The 20,832-nt window shown below is 39.8% G+C and overlaps 1 protein-coding gene across 7 annotated transcripts in view; it reads left to right on the top strand.

The window, feature by feature from the left end:
* Positions 1–20,832, top strand: part of EPS8 (epidermal growth factor receptor pathway substrate 8) — a 197,936-nt gene that overhangs the window by 84,302 nt on the left and 92,802 nt on the right. The window contains exon 1 of one of the 7 annotated variants that reach the window (XM_025283319.2): positions 12,610–12,634. The exons of the other annotated variants lie outside the window; for them this stretch is intronic. The gene's annotated coding sequence lies outside the window, so the exon portion shown is untranslated. Of the gene's footprint in view, positions 1–12,609; positions 12,635–20,832 lie in introns of those variants that run through there. 7 annotated transcript variants of the gene reach the window in all.

The following is a 20,832-nucleotide window of genomic DNA, read 5'->3' as shown; positions in this document are numbered from 1 at the left end:
AGATAAATACAGTCAGTTCAGCTACTGTGCTTGTTTTGAAAATAAAATTTTATTCCTACAGCATTGATGTTAGGGAGCAATTTGAGTAGAATGTAGATTTCACATTTATTGTGCCTGATTTTACTTTATTTTCACCTAGTTGGTGAACACAGGGCATTTCACCTAGCTGAACTGAGAGCCACATAGAAATTGACAAAATACCCATGCACACACTTCTGCTGCCCCACAGCTCCCTGACTTCACTGCATATCATGAGCCACGACCACCCATGTCTTGATTCATAACCCTCCAATTTCAGATAAGCCTTCTTCCACCATTGCACAATGAACTCACAAGCCACAGTCCTTGGACACCCAATTCCACAAGCAAACTTCAGGTCTTTTGCAAAGTTAGGTACCATGTTTATTATCGTTTTTATTTATTTTTTAGCCATTTAACATTTGAAAACCTGTGCTAGGGTCTTTTCTTTTTTATGTATCACTGACGGCTATTTTCTCCTCTCAGTTCTGTGCTTTTCACGGTGTGATTTTGCATAGCATCACAATTTTTCAGGAACACATATGCCACATTATAACCAAACTGACTGTACTAATTGATAACATACAGAATGTGAACTGAGAGTTCTCTCTCTTTCCTTCCTTCATTTCTGTCCTCCTTCTCCCCTCTCTTTGAATGGTGAGAGACATTAAAAAAAAAAAAAAAAACCTGTAAGAGGAGCACAGTGCAACAGAGAAAAATGCCAGAGAACTTGTTTAACCAGTGTCATTAAAAAAAGGCATAAATTTACCTGTGGAAATAAATAGGTATGCTCAGAAGTATGTAGAGACTGGGAAGGTAACCTAAAAGATCAGGGAATCCCTGATTTACCCTTAGATAATAATTATGTTTAACTTTTTGTCAGCCTTTACTATATGCCCAGCACTATAATGAATGCTGGGTATGGATTAAGCCACGCAGCCCTCACAAAACCTTATAAATAGATGTCTTCATTTTATAGATGAAGAAAGATAAGGTTTAGAGGGGTTAAGTCATTAATTCATAACATAAATGGCAGAGCCAGATCTTGAATCATATCTGACTTCTGAACCAGAGATCTCAGAGGTCTCTTAGAGTACTTTATAAACAAAAACTCCAGCTGTGTTATTTTCTCTGGCCTTAACTGCATCTGATTGGCATCACAGGCTGTCTTTTAACCCCTGTGATAGATAAAGAATCAGAGGTCCTCAGGCTAAGAAATTGCACAGATTCTCAGAGGCAGAGCAGTAACAACTCATTCTGACATGGAATTCAGAGTTTTTCCATTGGGATTTTGCGTGAAAAGGGACAAAAATTGGACAACTAGGAATCAGGTGAGCTGAAATAGGAAAGAGAGGAAGAAATTATTGTTTTGGAAGCTGGAGGGAGAAAGGTGAATTTATAAAAGTGTATCAGAATTGAAAGGAGAGAGCCTGAGGAGGGATGGGCAGTGGGAGGACCCCTAACTCTGTGGTTGTTGTTGAGTCTCTAAGTCATATCTGACTCTTTGTGACTCCATGGACTGTAGCCCGCCAGACTCATCTGTCCATAGGATTCTCCAGGCAAGAATTCTGGAGTGGGTAGCCATTCCCTTCTCCAGGGACTCTTCCTTGATCTAGAGATTGAACCAATTGAATTCTAGATTGAATTCAAGCTAGAGATTGAATTTGCCTGTTTGGCAGGTGGATTCTGTACCACTGAGCCATCAGGGAAGCCCAGTTCTGTGATACAAGAAGCCTAATCAGATTCTCATCAAGGAGCTCAAGATAGCACCAATTTCAATTCAGGATTATGGGAAGAGAAACCTGAGGTCATGAACGTATATGCTGTAAATCCAGATTAGTAGTAGGCTCAGGGGGGGAAAAAAAAGGAAAGAGAGAAGTGACAATAGAGAAAAGCTTCAAAAGGCCTTATTTGTACTTCTTTTTAATAACATGAGATGTATCTCTTTTTCTTTAGGTAATCAGTTGCCTGATAGCACTTTGCATATATATGTGTTAATTAGTGTTTATTAAACTGAAGAATTGATAAATAGTAGAGAAATTTTTCAGTTAAGTATTAAAGAGCCTAATATTACACAGATAATGAGATGAGGATTAATGAGCATCTATAAATTTAGAGCATGGGGCTAGCAAACTGTGTCCAGGGTTTTCTTTCTACTAGCCAAGAATGATTTTCACATTTTTTGTAGATTATTAAAAATAAACACAAAGAATTTGACAGACACCGCATGTGACCCAGAAACCTCAAATAGTTACAACCTGGCTCTTTACAGTAAAATTTCAACCCTGCCCTGAAGTATAGACTATAAAGCAGAAAAAGTTAGATTTGTCTTCTTTCAGGAAATCAGAGTAGGTAACAGAACCTGGTGTATTTCACAGACTTCTTTTTTTCCCTTCATGGAGGAAGGAATTGATATGTAGTATAGTATTTTACTAGGGACTTTGTATTTATTTCTCATACTCTTGAAAGATTTTACACTTGCAGATAAGGACACCAGGCTCATAGAGGCTAAGTAAACCTTCACATTTATTAAGTAGTGGGATTCATATTTGTCTGGGTTTCTCCACATAAGAACATGGTAGAGAAAATTTGTTCGTAAAAATTGAATATTGTCTGTTCAGAATGCTGACTTGAAAATATCTAGATACCAGATATGAATAATTTTAGCTAATATCTAAAATATTGAAAAAAATGTAAATTGTGTACACAAAAAAATAGAATTGGTTGCAGAATTGTATGACTTTTCCCCAAAACTTTAAACTTTTAAGTTTTTATTAGGATATAGCTGATTAACAATGTTGTCATAGTTCGAGGTGAACAGCAAAGAGACTCAGCCATACATATACATGTATCCATTCTCTCCCAAGGGAGAAGGCAATGGCAACCCACTCCAGTACTCTTGCCTAGAAAATCCCATGGATGGAGGAGCCTGGTAGGCTGCAGTCCATGGGTCGCTGAGAGTCGGACACGACTTCACTTTCACTTTCCACTTCTCATGCATTGGAGAAGGAAATGGCAACCCACTCCAGTGTTCTTGCCTGGAAAATCCCATGGATGGAGGAGCCTGGTAGGCTGCAGTCCATGGGGTCGCACAGAGTTGGTCACGACTGAAACGACTTAGGGGCAGCAGCAGCAGCATTCTCTCCCAAACTCCCCTCCCATGCAGGCTGGCGAGAATTGTGTAATTTTAATTATAAAAATTGCACCTGAAGGAAGATTTTTGGATAAAGAGTTATAAAGAAAATGTAAAGAACAGAGAATTCAAGCCTCATGTTAAAAACTTAATATTCACCTAAAAGAAAGATAAAGCTTAAAATATTCTCAATATAAAGTACAAAATAGAAAAGTATGTTCTGCTTCAATAGAGATTCTACCACATAGCATTTTATCATTGAAAAACAGATTATCAAACAAATATTGGCCTGTGTGTCTAATGATAAAGTTTTATGAGGAAGACTTCAGGGTGTAATGAAAACATGCAATAAAGGATCTAATACAGATTGGAAGGGTCAGAGGAATAGTTCTCGAGAGGCTTATTTAGATTGAGACACAGGATTTAGGGGCTTCTTAGGTGGCTTCAATGGTAAAGAATCTGCCTGCCAATGCAGGAGACACAGATTCGATCCCTGGAAGATCCCCTGGAGGAGGCATGATAACCCAATCCAGTATTCTTGCCTGGAGAATCCCATGGACAGAGGAGCCTGGAGGACTACAGTCCATAGGGTCACAAAGAGTTGGATACAACTGAGCAACTGAGCCCGCACGCACAGGATTTAGACAGTCAAAGACAAAGAGGATGGTTATTCCAGACATAGAGTTCTAGGCCTGGAGGATGGAAAGAGCTTGGCATATTCAAGAGATGATCAAAGGCATCCACTGTCTCCTGTCGACTCAGAAGAGGAATTGTATCTGTTCATCATTGTATACATCCAGCCTCGGACATACCTGCTGGCACAAAGGAAGCTCTCAGCAAGATTTACCGAAGGGACAAAGACTGAATAGATATTTTTCTGGGAAATTCATGGCGTAATTTTGAGTCCAGGGATTGCCTGGATGTAGCCTACTGCCCTCCTCTCTGGAGCTCACCTAATTACATTCAAGTCCTTGGACTGTTGGTAATCCCAGGTTACTCTAGGCCACTGGCAGCCCAGCTTTTCCAAACCTTCTTAACTGCTGTTAAGTATCTGAATGGATCCTGACCTGGAGAAAGTCTGCACAGAAAAGGCAGGAAAAAGGAATGTAGACCACTTCAGCTGGATCAGTTCCTAAGCAGGAGAAGTGAATTGGCATTATGACAAAGCCAGGACTAACTCTGAGATAGAACGAATATAGCTACTTTGCCAAAAATAACAAGCTGAGGGGGAGGGTGTTCTGTCCTAGAACACATGAGCCCAGGTTCTCTGGGTGATCAGCGGGTGACCAAACACGTGATAATCAGGCTTAAAGGTTTAATTAAGAAGTTAAATACTGAAGCACTTCCTGTTTGTAGAACTTATTTCTTAAAAATCAAATTTGAACTTCTAAATTGAGATAATATCACTTACAGGTTGAGTGCACTGAGGAATTTATAAAGTAGAAAGAGAAGGGGAGAGAATCGTATATTTCCCAAGGGGGTGAACTACAGTTGCAGTGGATTTGGAAGGAATGTTTTATAAGATATTTACTATAAAATAGAGGTGAAATAGGGGTTTACTACAATTAAGGGAAGAGAAGGTCACTTAAGTGGGAAGGAGAATGGGACTTGAAGACAGAAGGAAAGAAAACATTTCAGTTATTCTGAAATGTTAATTTTGAGTTGAAAAGAGCCATAAGTGGTAAAAAGCAATACATATATAGCTGATTATACAAGAATTTAATAATAAACATGTCTGTGCTTTAAGCTTAAACTTTAAGGAACTTTATTTGATGGGATTTAATGTCAAGTTTGAGGAATTTCATACTGGATGTCAAAAGTCTATTTCCTTACAAAAGGAGAAATACTGGCTGGCAGATGGGGGGTGCTTTCTCAGAGTTGTGAGTTCATTTTGATCAGCAAGGAAAAAAAGACAACCCATGCCCTCTGAAGAATATAAGCTTTTCACATGTATGTTGGGAGGAATGACTTGTGGAAAACTCTTTTTTTTTTTGAAACACATTCTTTCTTAAGTATTAAAATATTTGAGTTAGATATTGTCAGTGTCGCCTGGCTTATTTCCAGGGACTAACTCCTGCAGTTAACAATTGATTTACCATGATACATCAAGTTAATGATAGCTTTGTTAAAATTACAGACTTGTTTCTTATCCTTTTAAAATGAATCTTAACTTTTATTAATGTAATTTTGTAATTCCTTTTGATATTTGGTATGGGGCTTAATAATAAACTTATTAAGAATGAAAGCAAAATCTAAATCTTATTACTTTAAAAGTTTGACCTTTGAAGCCATCTTATTGAAAAAGTGTATATTATATGTACAATATGCGACTTTCCAGGTGATGCCAGTGCAGGAGATGCAAGAGATGTGGGTTTGATCCCTGGGTTGGGAAGATCCCCTGGAATAGGAAATGGCAACTCACTGCAGTATTCTTGCCTGGAAAATTCCATGGATAGAGGAGCCTGGCGGGCTATAGTCCATGGGGCTGCAAAGAGTCAGACATGACTGAGTGACTGATCATGCTGATATATATATGTATATACTATATATATATCTCTATATCTGTATATTTATATATTTACCCCCTTAGGAATACTGATGTATTTTATTTTGTTCAGTGGATGTTTGCCTCAAAGTTTGTATGCTTATTAGATTATTTGAGCACTCACTTAAAAAGTAAAAAATGCAGAGGAATTTAAAAACATTGTTTGAGCCATTTGATCATACGTCAAATGACCCATTTGTAAAATAGCGTATCTATTCCAAATCATTTTCTATGTTAAAATAATTACATATGTATATATATTATATATACGTTGTCTTAGTTTATCCCATTAATATACTGTGAGATTGGTATGTAGGGGGTGGGACATAGAATCCTACTTCATTTGAGTCATGAAAAAATTATGGGTCACTGAGAAATGGCATTTAAGAATGGCTGCCAGATATGGTTAGAGAGAAATCGAGAGTTGATGAAACTGGATTATTGCTCTTTTTTTCTCCCCCAAACACAGTTTAGCTTATTGCTTTTGCGAATTAGGGATTATATCTCTTGATCTTTATTAAAGTAGGATATATGATAATCTAATTTAGTTCAAATTAAAACATGTATGGGTCGGAAGATTCCCTGGAGATGGAAATAGCAACCCACTCCAGTATTCTTGCCTGGAGAATCCCATGGACAGAGGAGCCTGGCAGGCTACAGTCCATGGGGTTGCAGAGAGTTGAACATGATTTAACAATGAAAACAACAACAACAAAATATGTATATATACCCATGTATATCAATATATCTATGTGAACACATACATACACACAAAGGATTGGAAGGATGGTTTTAATCTGTGTGTGTTCGCCACAGAAATCCTTGATGCGTCTGGTATGTCTTCATGACGGAGGCAGCTGTAGTAAGATACAGCATTTCAGGCAGCCACACCTGATTGGCTTGCAAACACTCAGTGGTTTATTCATCCCTCACTTACATTTTTTATTATCATGAAAAAAATATATATATAACATACAGTGGCTTCCCGGTAGCTCAGATAGTAAAGAATCTGCCTGCAGTGAAGGAGACCCAGGTTCGATCCCTGGCTTGGGAAGATCCCCTGGAGAAGAGAATGGCAACGCACTCCAGTATTCTTGCCTGGAGAATCCCATGGATAAAGGAGCCTGGCAGGCTGCAGTCCATGGGGTTGCAAAGAGTTGGACATGATTGATTTGACTTAGCATGCAGTCACAAGGGTGCTTTCTTCACTTCACTATTTAAATCTTCTTTCTTATCAATTCTTGGGCATTAAGTACATTCACATTGTTGTGCAACTGTCCCTACCATCCATCTTTGCAACTTTTATATCTTCACAAATGGTTCCATACTCATTAGAGTTGAACTAGTCATCACCTTTTTGTCCCCCACCAGCTCTGGCAACCACCATTCTCCTTTCTAGGTTCATGACTTTGACGACTCTAGGTACCTCATATAAGTAGAATCATACAGTATTTGACCTTTGGCTTATTTTACTTGGCCTAATGGCTCAAGCCTCATCTATGTTGTAGCATGCATCAGAATTTCTTTGAAAGGCTGAATAATGTTCCACTATATGTATAGACCACGTCCTAATTATCTGTTCATCTATGGTGGATACCTGACCTGCTTCCATCCTTTGGCTGTTGTGGATAATGCTGCTTTGAGTATGACTTTACAAGTATCTGAGTTCCTGCTCTCAGTTCTGGGTCTGCACCCAAAAGTGGAATTTCTGGAACATGTGGTACTTCTGTGTTTAATTTTTGGGGGGAGCTGCCCATCATTTTCCACAATGGCCACACTATTAAAGGAATATTTTAAATTAAAAACAAAAAGTGATTCATGTTGATGTTTGGCAGAAACCAACACAATATTGTAAAGCAGTTATCCTTCAATTAAAAATAAATAAGTTTAATTGTTAAAGAAACCCAAAAACCAAAAAGCATCCTTTAGGTCTCTGGATTTTTTCTTTTCAGCCACGCTGCATTGCTTGTAGGATCTCGGTTCCCTGACCAAAGTTTGAACCTGGGCCATGATAGTGAAAGCCTAGAATCCTAACCACTAGGCCACCAGAAACTCCTAGTCTCTGCATTTTTAAAGTGGACTTTTCTTAAATAGGATGAATATAGCTCCCTTGGGTTTCTTATGTAACTAATAACTCTAGAAAATATGAGCCGTGTCCTTAAAGGTTGTTGGTAAGCACATTTTAAATTAATTAAACTATCTTCCTGCTTCTCCTTGGGGAGTTCAGAAGTTTGAAGACATTATGAGAATGACATAGGTGAGTCTTAATTTTTTTTTAAAAATATGTAGAGCAGAATATAATTGGGGAGAGTCCCACAGGAATTGAAAGAAACAGATAAAATTATCTCAAAATTAGCTAACTTTGCTTCTTAATCTAATCTACCCTCCAGAATGCCGCTATAGTTATTTCATTAAAATTAGTAATATGACTGTTACTCCTGTCACTGGTTTACTGTTTTCATAAAAACTGAGTCTAAATTTTTTTACATGGTCTACAAGGCCCCTCACAATCTGGTGTCACACTTTTCTCTGCTACATCATCTTTTACATACCCTGTATCACAGATACATTGGATTATCTCACTATTCCCTAAAACTTGCCTTTTTCCATGTACCATGCTTTGCATATGCCTAGAATGTTGTTTCCTACTGGTACTCGTGCTGATAGACGCACTCCTTTTGTCTTTCACATCTGGTTCTACTGTCTCTTCCCAGATTAAAACTATGCCAGCTTTCCTAGGTTGATGGTTTCATACTACATTGTTTATACCAAGACAGTAGCATTTACGAAGTTGCATTGTAATTATCTCTTTGCATATGTCCAAAGAGAGATGTGAAGCCCTGATGTGAAGCCCAACCCCTAGTGCTATGCTTAGTCACTTGGTTGTGTCCAACTCTTTGTGGTCCCTTGGACTGTTGCCCGCCAGGCTCCTCTGTCCACGAGGATTCTCCAGGCAAGAATAATGGAGTGGGTTATCATGCCCTTCTCCAGGGGATCTTCCCAACCCAGGGATCGAACCCAGGTCTCCCACATTGCAGATGGATTCGTTACCAGCTGAGCCACCAGGGAAGCCCATGAATACTAGAGTGGGTAACCTATCCCTTCTCTAGGAGATCTATCTGACCCAGATATCAGACTGGAGTCTCCTGCATTGCAGGCAGATTCTTTACCAGCTGAGCTACCAGGGAAGCCCTAACTCCTGGTAGATGGAAACAGAAACACTGAGAGAATTTCTTGCAGGATTTTGCTCACTGTATGGGATGTCTGCCTCTAATAAGTAATCATTCCATCTGTAAGCTGAAATCTTTTTTCATAATTTTAGCAGTTATTAATAGCTAAATATATTTTACCATAGGCAAAAGTATCAAGCAGACAATTTTTTTTTTTTAGCTTCTTAAATTTTTTTTTTTTATTTTGTGTTGGAGTATAGCCAATTAACAATGTTGTGATAGTTTCAGATGACCAGAGAAGGGACTCAGCCATACATATTCGTGTATTCATTCTCCCCCAAACTTCTCTTCCGTCCAGGCTGCCACATAACATTGAGCAGAGTCCATGTGAGAAGCAGGCACATTTTCCTTCAATTGTTTGCTATGGCTCCATTTCTGTGCAGATTTCTTATATTTTGGGGCATACTGACCTCATCAGTAACGTTCTCACATTACCCTGGTTTCCTCCTATCTTAGGAGAAGTATCTGATAAGTTATACTTAAGTGTTGATAACGTAATACATTATTATTCCCAGAGGTGTTTGTATTTTAATCATGGTTCCTAGGGATAAAAATGCTTAATTTAAAAGAGTAAGTCCCCAGTAATAAGAATTTCATTCCCTCTGTCCCTTGGGTAAATGGTATCATTTAAGGTGACAAGAGGACTCTATGTTAACCCTCAAATCACACTAGGCAGGCAGGCTTCTAGGAGCACCCCTGAATTTTCAGCACCTCCACAGTGGTATTCACACTGGCAATATACTTCCTGAGGCTGCTGCTTTAAGGACCTCACCCTTCTGGGATAAATCCCCTCCTTTTAAATTTCCCCTTAATCATCCAAAGGTGAGGGTGGTGTGACTTGTTCCAAAGTGTGTTTTCTGCCTCCTTAGCTAACTAAGAATTTATTTTTCAAGAATTTAGAACTAGAAATAGGGAGTCATTTAATATTTAACCTGGTTTCTATGAATCGGTTATAGGTAGGAGCGAACACTTACTAGCAAGCGTGGCATATTTAAAGGATTATCTTTTCCTGGAAGCAAAATACTGCAAGAGTCAGATATTTGAACCCTTTCCAGTCTAGATTACTCAAGAGGAAGCAAACAGCAAAACTCAGTTTAATTGCTTGTTGTTTTGAAGAAGGAAATGTTATGTGTATTTTTCTCCCCCAAGGGCCTTGTCCAGGGCAGTATCATTGTGGTGTTTTTGCAGTCCCGTGAGATGTTTCCAACATTTTGGGACGGAAAAACAAGTGAGACTGACATCAGGGTATCTGGACCAGTGGAATGTTTCAAAGTTTATCCAAGTAATTGTTCTTCTCGATCAAAGGACTTGGTATTAGTGGTACCCAAATGCTATTGATACGATGGTCACATAGATGGGCATGCATAGATTTCAGCTTGGATTACGTAAATATGAAATGTTATACAGATGTCCCCTGTGCTCAGTTGCTCAGTCGTGTCTGACTCTTTTGTGACCCCATGGACTGTAGCCCTCCAGGATCCTCTGTCCATGGGATTTCCCAGGCAAGAATACTGAATTGGGTTGCTATTTCCTCCTCCAGGGGATCTTCCCAAACCAGGGGTCGAACCTGTGTCTCCTGCATTGGCAGACAGATTCTTTACCACTGTACCACCTGGAAAGCCTGCTCAATACAGATGTATATAGGTGTCATTGTATGTGTGTGTGTTTAAGTGTTTTTAAGTTTTAGCAACTTTATGATGGGCAAGGGTGTCACACACACAGACTGAGCACAGAAACTGGGAATCTGGGCTCTTACATAGGTCTGCCTGGGTTAGGGGCTCAATCATACCCTCACTGCATGGTACTGGCCAAGGTACTATATTGTTTTGTGCCTCAGTCTCCTCTTCTGTAGAGTAGAGACAGCAACTCCTCTTGGAGGAGTTGTGGTTGTCAAGTAAATTAATGCATGCCAAGAATTATAACAAGACTTGGCACATACAAGCACTTAAGTATTACCTATTGTTTTTGTAAATTATTATTAAATATTGGGCTTCCCTAGTGGCTCAGTGGATAAAGAATTTGCCTTCAATGTATTAGACACAGGAGGCATGGATTTGATCTCTGGGTTGGGAAGATCCCCTGGAGAAGGGAATGGCTACCCACTCCAGTATTCTTGCCTGGGGAATGCATGGACAGAGGAGCCAGACAGGCTATAGTTCAGAGGGTCACAAAGAGCTGGACACGACTGAAGTGATTGAACACGTTAAATATTGGACACACAGGTGATTCAGAGAAGAGAAAAGGAAAAAATTAGGTTGTTTTAAGCAAAAGACATTAGTTAATTTTGTGGATGAAAATCATAGTGTTTCTTCACCATTAAGAGATTTTGGTATAAAGAGGGATATGTATAGGTAGGTAGTGGTTTATTCATTATAATATACCTTGAATTATCCATTTTTGACTGTATTTAAAGTCCTCCCTTTCATGACCAGATAATATATGTTTATGGAATGGTCTCCACTTTGAAACCTGGTTGGCTTCGGAAAATATGTCTTCTGTTTTGTGTTAGACTTCAATTTTGTTTAATCAGTGTTTGAGAGAAATGGCACTTGTATATCCTTGCTTCCAAGAAAAACACTGGGTGTTTCAGGAAGTGGTCTTGTTTAGTCAGAGGATAATACTTTTTCCTCTGAGTCAGTTCTGAACCTCCTTGATATAAATAGGCGCACTTTTACCCAAACTTCTGCTTTTCAGATCAGATGTTAAAATCGTTTGTACATGCCCATGCCAGCAGCAGTGCTTTCGTTGGTGTTTCTGCTCAGTTAACACTGAGGGTCTTATCTAATTGTGACTGTAGAAATTCTGCTAAATAAATTCTTTAAAAAAATCTTATTCCAATTCTGTATTTTCTAAATTTGTTTCTATTTTGTATCGAATTTTCTTTAGGTGGGAGTCATTTGTGTCACGTGGTCGGTCATCTGTGTCAATCATAGAGAACATTTCTGTTGCTAATAGTATCCACTTTGGTCACTAAAATTCTATGTGTTATTTTTTTAGCATGCATATATAAGCTTTCTGTAGCACATGCTTGGAGAAGGCAATGGCACCCCACTCCAGTACTCTTGCCTGGAAAATCCCATGGATGGAGGAGCCTGGTAGGCTGCCGTCCATGGGGTCGCCAAGAGTTGGACACAACTGAGCGACTTCACTTTCACTTTCATGCATTGGAGAAGGAAATGGCATCCCACTCCAGTGTTCTTGCCTGGAGAATCCCAGGGACAGGGGAGCCTGGTGGGAGGCCGTCTGTGGGGTCACACAGAGTTGGACACAACTGAAGCGACTTAACAGCAGCAGCACATGCTTAGTTACTGAAATTATTTTGCTAAAAACTGTATGAGTTTGCCACACCCCAGAGCAATGTCAGATTTCCCAAGAAATATCAGAGAGGTTCTTCCAAGCTACACTAAAAAATGTTAAACATGATAAGTAATTGCCAGCTGTTGACTGGCAATTGATTAGCTGTAGCTAATGTTGAGTTAGTCAGGAAAACCTTAAGAAAGAAAGAAGTAGGAATTGAGCAATTACTGGATGGTTGGTACAAAGTAGTGGGTGGGGCTTTCAGGGTAGGAGCAGAAGCCTGTAGGTTAACCAGTGCAGGAATACCCAGAAGAGCCTGTGGTTCTAGTGAAGCTTTATAGGTGGCAGAGCCTATGAGAATGTGGAAGCCTGGAGAGATGACTCCGGGCAAACTCTTCCTGGTCTTGAAAGGTGAGCTAAGGAATTTTCTTTTTGTGCGTGTGCAAATGTAGTGGGTAACATCCTTTATTTTTGTATCATATATTTCTCTTGTGTCCTATTTGATTGACTGAAACTGGATTTTGCTTCAGTGAATTTCATTTTTTAGAAACAGTATTTAAAGAAAGGGTCTCCATCTCTATTTTTCTCCTAAATAACTTCTTCAGGAAAATAAAGAAGATGATAGACGTAGATACAGATATGGATCTCAAGGGACCTGTGGCTTTTTATAATCCTTACGACAGTCTTATCCTCATTTGATAGATAAGTAAACAGAGGCTTAGAGAGGATAACGATTTGTCCAAGATCACAGAGAAATGGAATATCAGGATTTAAATTCAGGACTCCCTAGCCTACCTGGGAGGGGAGTTTGGGGGAGAATGGATACATATATGTGTATGGCTGAGTTGCTACGCCGTTCACCTGAAACTATCACAATATTATTAATCAGCTACACCCCAATAAAAAGTCTAAAAATAATAAATAAAATAAGGGGTATGCAGATAATGGCACCCCACTCCAGTACTCTTGCCTGGAGAATCCCATGGAGGGAGGAGCCTGGTAGGCTGCAGTCCTTGGGGTAGCCAGAGTTGGACACGACTGAGCGACTTCACTGTCACTTTTCACTTTCATGCATTGGAGAAGGAAATGGCAACCCACTCCAGTGTTCTTGCCTGGAGAATCCCAGGGACGGGGAAGCCTGGTGGGCTGCCGTCTATGGGGTCGCACAGAGTCGGACACGACTGAAGTGACTTAGCAGCAGTATGCAGATAAAATTAATTAATCTAGGGCTGCCTATCTTCACAATTTTTTGTTGTTGTTGTTAGTTTTCTCACAATACCACGGGCTTCCCTGATAGCTCAGTTGGTAAAGAATCTGCCTGCAATGAAGGAGACCCCGGTTCAATTCCTGGGTCAGGAATATCCCCTGGAGAAGAGATAGGCTACCCACTCCAGTATTCTGGCCTGGAGAATTCCATGGACTGTATAGTCCATGAGGTTGCAAAAAGTTGGACTCGATTGAGCGACTTTCACTGTCTTTCACAATACCACAAGGAAAGCATTGGACTATACTCAGTGGGCTTCCCAGGTAGCACTAGTGGTAAAAAAAACCCCAAAACCTGCCTACAATTCAGGAGATGTAGCAGATAGGGGTTCAATCCCTGGGTTGGGAAAATCCCCTGGAGTGTGGCATGGCAACCCACTCTAGTATTCTTGCCTGGAGAATCCCACAGACAGGAGCCTGGCAGGCTACAGTCCATGAAGTCTTAGAGTTAGACACGACTGAAGAGACTTAATACTCATGCATATTCAGTAAGTTTTTATTGTTTCCAGTGGCTCTGGGGGGAAAAAGTACCCTCAAAGCATTTTCCTTCTTGGCAGAAGCATTATTATTGTTAATTTTTAGGAATAGGAAAATGGGTTTTAGATGTTAGAAAATTGCCCCTGGGCAAGCTTGCTCACCCATCTTCTTGGAGAGCAGCAACTGGGTCATCTCTATTTTCTAAAAGGAGATTATCATCATTTGAGTCTCTGTAAGGTTTGCAAGGGCCATGAAATATGTTTAGGGATCATGTGTGGGCAGAGGTGATCCATACTGTGGATCATTTGTCCACTTAGTTGATGGATAGTTGGTCATTTTTCTTTTTTTTTTTTCCATTCTAAGCACTTGAGCCTTGATGAGCAGAGTCTTTGATTTTCTGTCTTGGCACATACAGTTGTCGGAGCATGCCACTCAAGTTTCATCCTATTTCCTTCATGGCAGGGAAGCAGGCACATGGCTCTTGACAAAACAACCCTCCTGGAGGTGTCAACAGTGGCAGTTGAGGTTAAGCATCGCTCTTGTATAAATGCCAAGTCTCATATCTCATCGAATGCTAAGACGTGTTTAAAAAATTTTGCATTTCAGCATCCTGGAACGAAGCAGTTCCATTCATAAGAGAGCCAGGAAATGCATTATATTCTTCCTGGCTAGCTAGTTCATATGCTACTATGTGCTGCTTCGTGCTAGCCTTTCCCTTCTCCAGGGGATCTTCCCAACCCAGGGGTCGAACCCAGGTCTCCCACATTGCAGGTGGATTCTTACCAGCTGAGCTATCAGGGAAGCCCCTTTCACTTTGTATAAACGCTGAGTCTCATATCTCACCAAATGCAAAGACTTGTTTAAAAAAATTCCATTTCAGCATCCTGGAATGAAACAGTTCAATTGCTAAGAAAGCAGGGAGATGCATTGTATTCTTCCTGGCTAACTAGTTCATATGCTACTATGTGCTGCTACGTGCTATCCCCAGGGTGTCTTTGCAGCTAAATTATAAAGAAAAAAAAAGGACAACATTCCTCGTGTCACATGCTTTCTTCGTAGTCAGGCTTGGGGTTTATGAGGGTAGAGTTCAGCCAGTCCTCAAAGTTACTTATGTAAGGACCACACCCTCCACCAATGAGAAAACAACATGCCCTTCTCTATTCTGTCAGATGGTCTATGTAGGTAACTTTGTATGACAAGAAGCAGGTAACTAAGCTAATGAGCTAGCTTTTGTCACTGATGTCATCAAGCTAATACACCAGACCTTAGAGCTGCAAAGAGCTCTTGGAGATACTCTAGCTTCCAGCATGTGTGTGTGTGTGTGTGCACACAGTCAGTTGTGTCTGACTTTTTGTGACCCTGTGTTACAGTAGCCCACCAGGCTCCTCTGTCTATCGAATTTCCTAGGCAAGAATACTGGAGCAGGTTGCCCTTTCCTCCTCCAGGGGAATCTTCCTGACCTAGGGATCGAACCCATATCTGTGTCTCCTGCATTGGCAGACAGATCCTTTACCACTGAGCCACCTGGGTACTAATTAAGAAACTATAAGGTTACGTGACACGTCCAAGGGCACAGAGTTAGGAATAGTATTAGCAAAGCGAGACATAGTATGGATGGGTTCTTTCTAATCTTGGTGCAGCGCACTGCATGCATGCTCAGTCGTGTCCGACTCTCTGCACCCCCATGGACTGTAGCCTGCTGGGTTCCTCTGTCCATGGGATCTTTCAGACAAGAATAGTGGAGTGGTTTGCCATTTTCTTCTCCAGGGGATCTTCCCCACCCAGGGATTGAGCCTGTGTCTCCTGCATTGCAGGCAGATTCTTTAGCGCTGAGCCACCAGGGAAGCCCTTTTTAGTGCTTACATGACACTAATATATGGAGTTTAAGAATTACTTAAGAGATAACACCAAATATAAGAAAATGTATGTTATCAGAAACAATCACCTTTTCCCCCTTGGAGAGTAATCTTTTGTAACCCTTAGAAGAGGTTGCTGAGTTTAAGCTATGCTGACACTTAGCAGCTGGAGAAAAACTGTTAACTCTTTTCCCACTGACTTCAGTAAAAGTAAATAAAATTGTTAGAAAAAGCAGCACATGTATTTAAGCTGAATTGTGGAAGTTCCTGAGAGATGAAGGAACTTCCTCCACAGAAGTTGGAGGAAAAGTTCCCACTATGTATGTTTCATAGAGGAAAAATGGAATATCTCTACAGTTTCATAAGGCTTCTTGGGGGGCACTTTTTGGTATCTATCTTTCATATTAATTCTTACGTCCCCATGTTTATAAAAACATACATTGCCTCAAAGTTGGATATAAAGGTCAATTCTGGCTTTATTGATTGCAGTTATGCAAGTGGGACTATGTTCTCAGAGAACGACTCTGTAATAGGGGTGTGTGTGTGTGTGTGTGTGTCTCTCTCTCAGTCGTGTCCAACTCTTTGCAACCCCATGGACTGTAGCCTGCCAGGCTCTTCTGTCCATGGAATTTTCCAGGCAAGGATCCTGGAGTATGTTGCCATTTCCTTCTCTAGGGGATCTTCTCGACTCAGGGATCGAACCCAGGTCTCCTTCATTGAAGGAGGATGCTTTACCATCTGAGTGACTAGGGAAGCCCATAATAGGCATAGACTTTGCTAAACAGAAATCAAGGTGATGTCATGCCCTTTTCGAATTTTGTGATCCTATTGAAGTTCTAGGGTCCATTGTTTTTATCCTGGTACTGTCTTTGCCTTTGTCTTGATATGATTTCCAATAGTCCTAACTATCTCCTGCCTCTACTTTGTGAATATCCAGAATCCAGACCTTTTCTTTCTTCTTTATAAGTAAACTCGACTGTTCTTTTCTATACAAATGTACACAGCTCATTTGCAATAAATTTATAGCAAAAGAAAAAAAAATCACTTTAATTCTATTTAGATGCTATGTGAATTCAGGTGAAAAACAACCCTCTGACCATTATTTTCCTCTCTGTGGCAGAGTGGCTGAATTTATTCTGTGTCTACTACTTATTAACTTTAAATTTTTTTTAATTGAAGCATAGTTGATTTATAGTGTTTCAGATGTACAGCAAAGTGTTTCAGTTCTACATTTGTATAGTATATATAATATATATTATATATATATATTTCTTCTTTTTCAGATTGTTTTATGTTAAAGGTTATTACAAGATACTGAATAACGTTCCCTATGCTGTAGAGTAGGTCCTTGTTGGTTATGTAGTTTATGTATAGCAGAATATACCTGTTAATCCCAAATTCCCAGTTTATCCCTTGCTACCCTTTCCCCTTTGGGAACCATAAGTTTTTCTAGGTCTGTGAGTCTGTTTCTGTTTTATAAATAAGTTCATTTGTATATATTTTCTTAGATTCCTACTTCCTGCTTTTTTTTAAGATTCCTATTTAGATAACTACTTAGTGACATTGGCATGTTATTTAACTCTGTTGGAGAAAGCTGAGCGTGGAAGAATTGATGCTTTTGAACTGTGGTGCTGGAGAAGACTCTTGAGAGTCCCTCGGACTGCAAGGAGATCCAACCAGTCCATTCTAAAGGAGATCGGTCCTGGGCGTTCTTTGGAAGGAATGATGCTAAAGCTGAAACTCCAGTATTTTGGCCACGTCATGTGAAAAGCTGACTCATTGGAAAAACTCTGATGCTGGGAGGGATTGGGGGCTGGAGGAGAAGGGGACGAGAGAGGATGAGATGGCTGGATGGCATCATCAACTCGATAGATGTGAGTCTGAGTGAACTCCGGGAGTTGGTGATGGACAGGGAGGCCTGGCTTGCTGTGATTCAAGGAGTTGCAAAGAGTCGGATACTACTGAGCGACTGGACTGAACTGAACTGAACCTAGCCTAACTCATGAGTACTGCAAGCATAGTAATGGTCCCTATCTTGTAAGTTTGAAGTGACAATGAAAAGAAAGTAAATAGATACAAAGCACTCAGAGCTGTGACTGGCACATCGTGCTCTCAGACTGTTAGCTGCTGCTGCTGCCACTTCTCTTCCTCTTGGTTCCATCACTACTATTACGGTAGCAGTTTAGTGCTCTTCGTGCACTGACCTATAAAATCATTTGGCTTAAACAGGGGAACGGCAATTATGCTAGCTAAACAATATCAAGTTTATTTACTAAAGAGCTGGGATCAATTTGGGGGCTATTTAGAAATATTAAAATAAACTTGTGCTTGTTATGAGCGCTGCCTTTTAGTAACATCCAGTCATGCTCCTCCCCATTTTTTCTAACTCCCTCAGCCTGTGGGCCCTTTTCCCAGTTGCTCAGAGTTGGGAACTATGGGAATGGAAAGAAAGAAATGCAAATGTGGCATTACCAGCCTTGTGATAATTCCCTCTTCAAATTTCTACTTCCTTTAGACCTCAAATAGCCTGCTTCCCCAAACAGATCTATCTTCACCTCACAAACAAAAATCCACACAATGTGATCCAGGAACATGACAGCCTGAAGTGATTCTCCCTTCCCAGGCTGACCCAAACACCTTTTTTTCACTTATTAATTCACTGGAGAGTTGTGTTTGCTCTATTTCTGTTCCAAGTGCTCAAATCCAGAATTTAATACCTGGAAAATATTTTTGTTTTTTGATTTATAAATTGACTGTGGCCCAATAGTGGACATGTTGCTATAAAAACTTCCATTTCTGCCCAAGTAGTAATGATAGTGCATTTGTTTCTCTCTCATTTCCTGGGCTCCTAAATTTGAAGTACTTTCAGTTACCATTTTGTAGATTTCACTGCCTTTGTTGTTCAGTTTCTAATTGTGTCCAACTCTGTGACTCCATGAACTGTGGCATGCCAGGCTTCCCCGTCCTTCCCTATGTCCCGGAAAGTGAAAGTTGCTCTGTTGTGTCCGACTCTTTGTGACCCCATGGACTATACAGTCCATGGAATTCTCCAGGCCAGAATACTGGAGTGGGTAGCCTTTCCCTTCTCCAGGGGATCTTCCCAACCCAGGGATTGAACCCAGGTCTTCCGTATTGCAGGCGGATTCTTTACCAGTTGAGCCACCAGGGAAGCCCACTGTGTCCTGGAGTTTGCTCAAATTCATTTTCATTGAGCAAGCGATGCCATCCATCTCATCCTCTGCTGCCCTCTTCTCCTTTTGCCTTCAATCTTTCCCAGCATCAGGGTTTTTTTTCCTAATGAGTCAACTCTTCGCATCAGGTGCCCGAAGTATTGGAGCTTCTGCTTTAGCATCGGTCCTTCCAATGAGTATTTAGGATTGGTTTCCTTTAGGATTTACAGCTTTGATCTCCTGCTGTCCAAGGGACTCTCAAGAATCTTCTCCAGCACCACAATTCAGAAGCATCAATTCTTTGGTGCTCAGCCTTCTTTATGGTCCAACTCTCACATCTGTACACAACTACTGGGGAAACCATAGCTTTGACTATACAGACCTTTGCTGGCAAAGTGATGTCTCTGCTTTTTAATACACTGTCTAGGTTTGTCATAGCTTTCCTTCCAAGGAGCAAGCGTCTTTTAATTTCCTACTTTAGTTTTTTCAATTCTTCTTTCCTATTATCTTTTATTTTATTTAGTTTAAATTCAGATTGTTACCTGGAATAGGGTTAAAAAAAACACAGCATTATCATTCAGAGTTATTTTTGCATGTATTTGCCAACAGGGCATTGTTTCTGTTCATCACTTTTGAAACACTGAAAGCACTTTCAAAAACATGCATAAATTCTTTGTTTTAAAGTTACACTAATTATCCTAGGTTTTAAGTGATGAAATCCTGAAATAACATTTTCAGAATGAATCTCTCAGTCCCATCCTTGTCAGAATTTTGTAGCTAGGTTTGACTCAATCTGACTTTATAGATTTATAAGTTGTTGTTCAGTTGCTCAGTCATGTCTGACTCTTCACGACATGGACAGTTGCACAGTAGCCTCCTCTGTCCTCCACCTTTTCTGTTCTTTTTCTTCTAAGCAATTAACAAATGATATATTATTATATTTGTTATTTTACTTATTTCATTCTGGCTTTCCCACTAGATTATAAGCACCATGAAGAAGCACCACTAAATTAATTTAAATTTAGTAAAATTAAAATTTCAGTTCCTCAGTAGTACTAGCTACACTTCAGGTGTTTAATTGTGCCCAAACAGCTACTATACTGAATGGTGATGATATTGTTCTTTTTCATCAATGCTGGAAGTTTTATTTAACAGTGTTTATCTTGAGCACCAGGAACTATGGAATGGTTATTAGTAAATCCATATGAAGGAGCAAATGCATGAATGAGTACTATTATTGGCTTGTGCCGAAAAACACTGGATGAATCTTGTTTGAGTAATTATTAAAAGGTCATTTTGGCTTTTAATTCATGAGTGTTGACGTAGCCCCAGCCAGCTTCAAAATACCAGATTTGTCATTAGTGAAATGAAAGTGTACACCAGTGGCTAAAAGTATGACTGGCAGTCAGTCCTTAGTGGTGGCACACAGCTATTATGGCCGAGTTACCTTTACTTGTAACTTTTGTAGGTCCCAGATTCCTATTAAAATAGGGATAATAAAACTCTTATAACCTCATAAGGTGGTAAGAATTTAGTAAGATAATGTACAAATGGTGCCTGGCACTGGCTGACACCCTAAAATGCTTAATAAATGAGCATTATTTTTTTTTACAATAGTAAACAGATATATGTCTGTTTTTGAAAATGTCCATTTTGTTATAATTTGGCAGATGTTTTTTAAAAGTAGTACTGTCTACAGTCAAAGCTTGTATTTACTGTCTTTTAAGTATGAAATTTCATAGCCTTGATTTAAAAATTTTTCCCAATGGGACTTAAATTTTCTTCCTTTAATTTTTATGACTATAAAAATATCTAATCTCTGAAGAAAAGAAAGCTTCACTCT

The sequence above is a fragment of the Bubalus bubalis genome, chromosome 4, assembly GCF_019923935.1.
Source record: "Bubalus bubalis isolate 160015118507 breed Murrah chromosome 4, NDDB_SH_1, whole genome shotgun sequence".
Taxonomy (NCBI): Eukaryota; Metazoa; Chordata; class Mammalia; order Artiodactyla; family Bovidae; genus Bubalus; species Bubalus bubalis.
The sequence above is the reverse complement of the archived record's forward strand: the minus strand, read 5'-3'. Positions and strand labels throughout refer to the sequence as shown.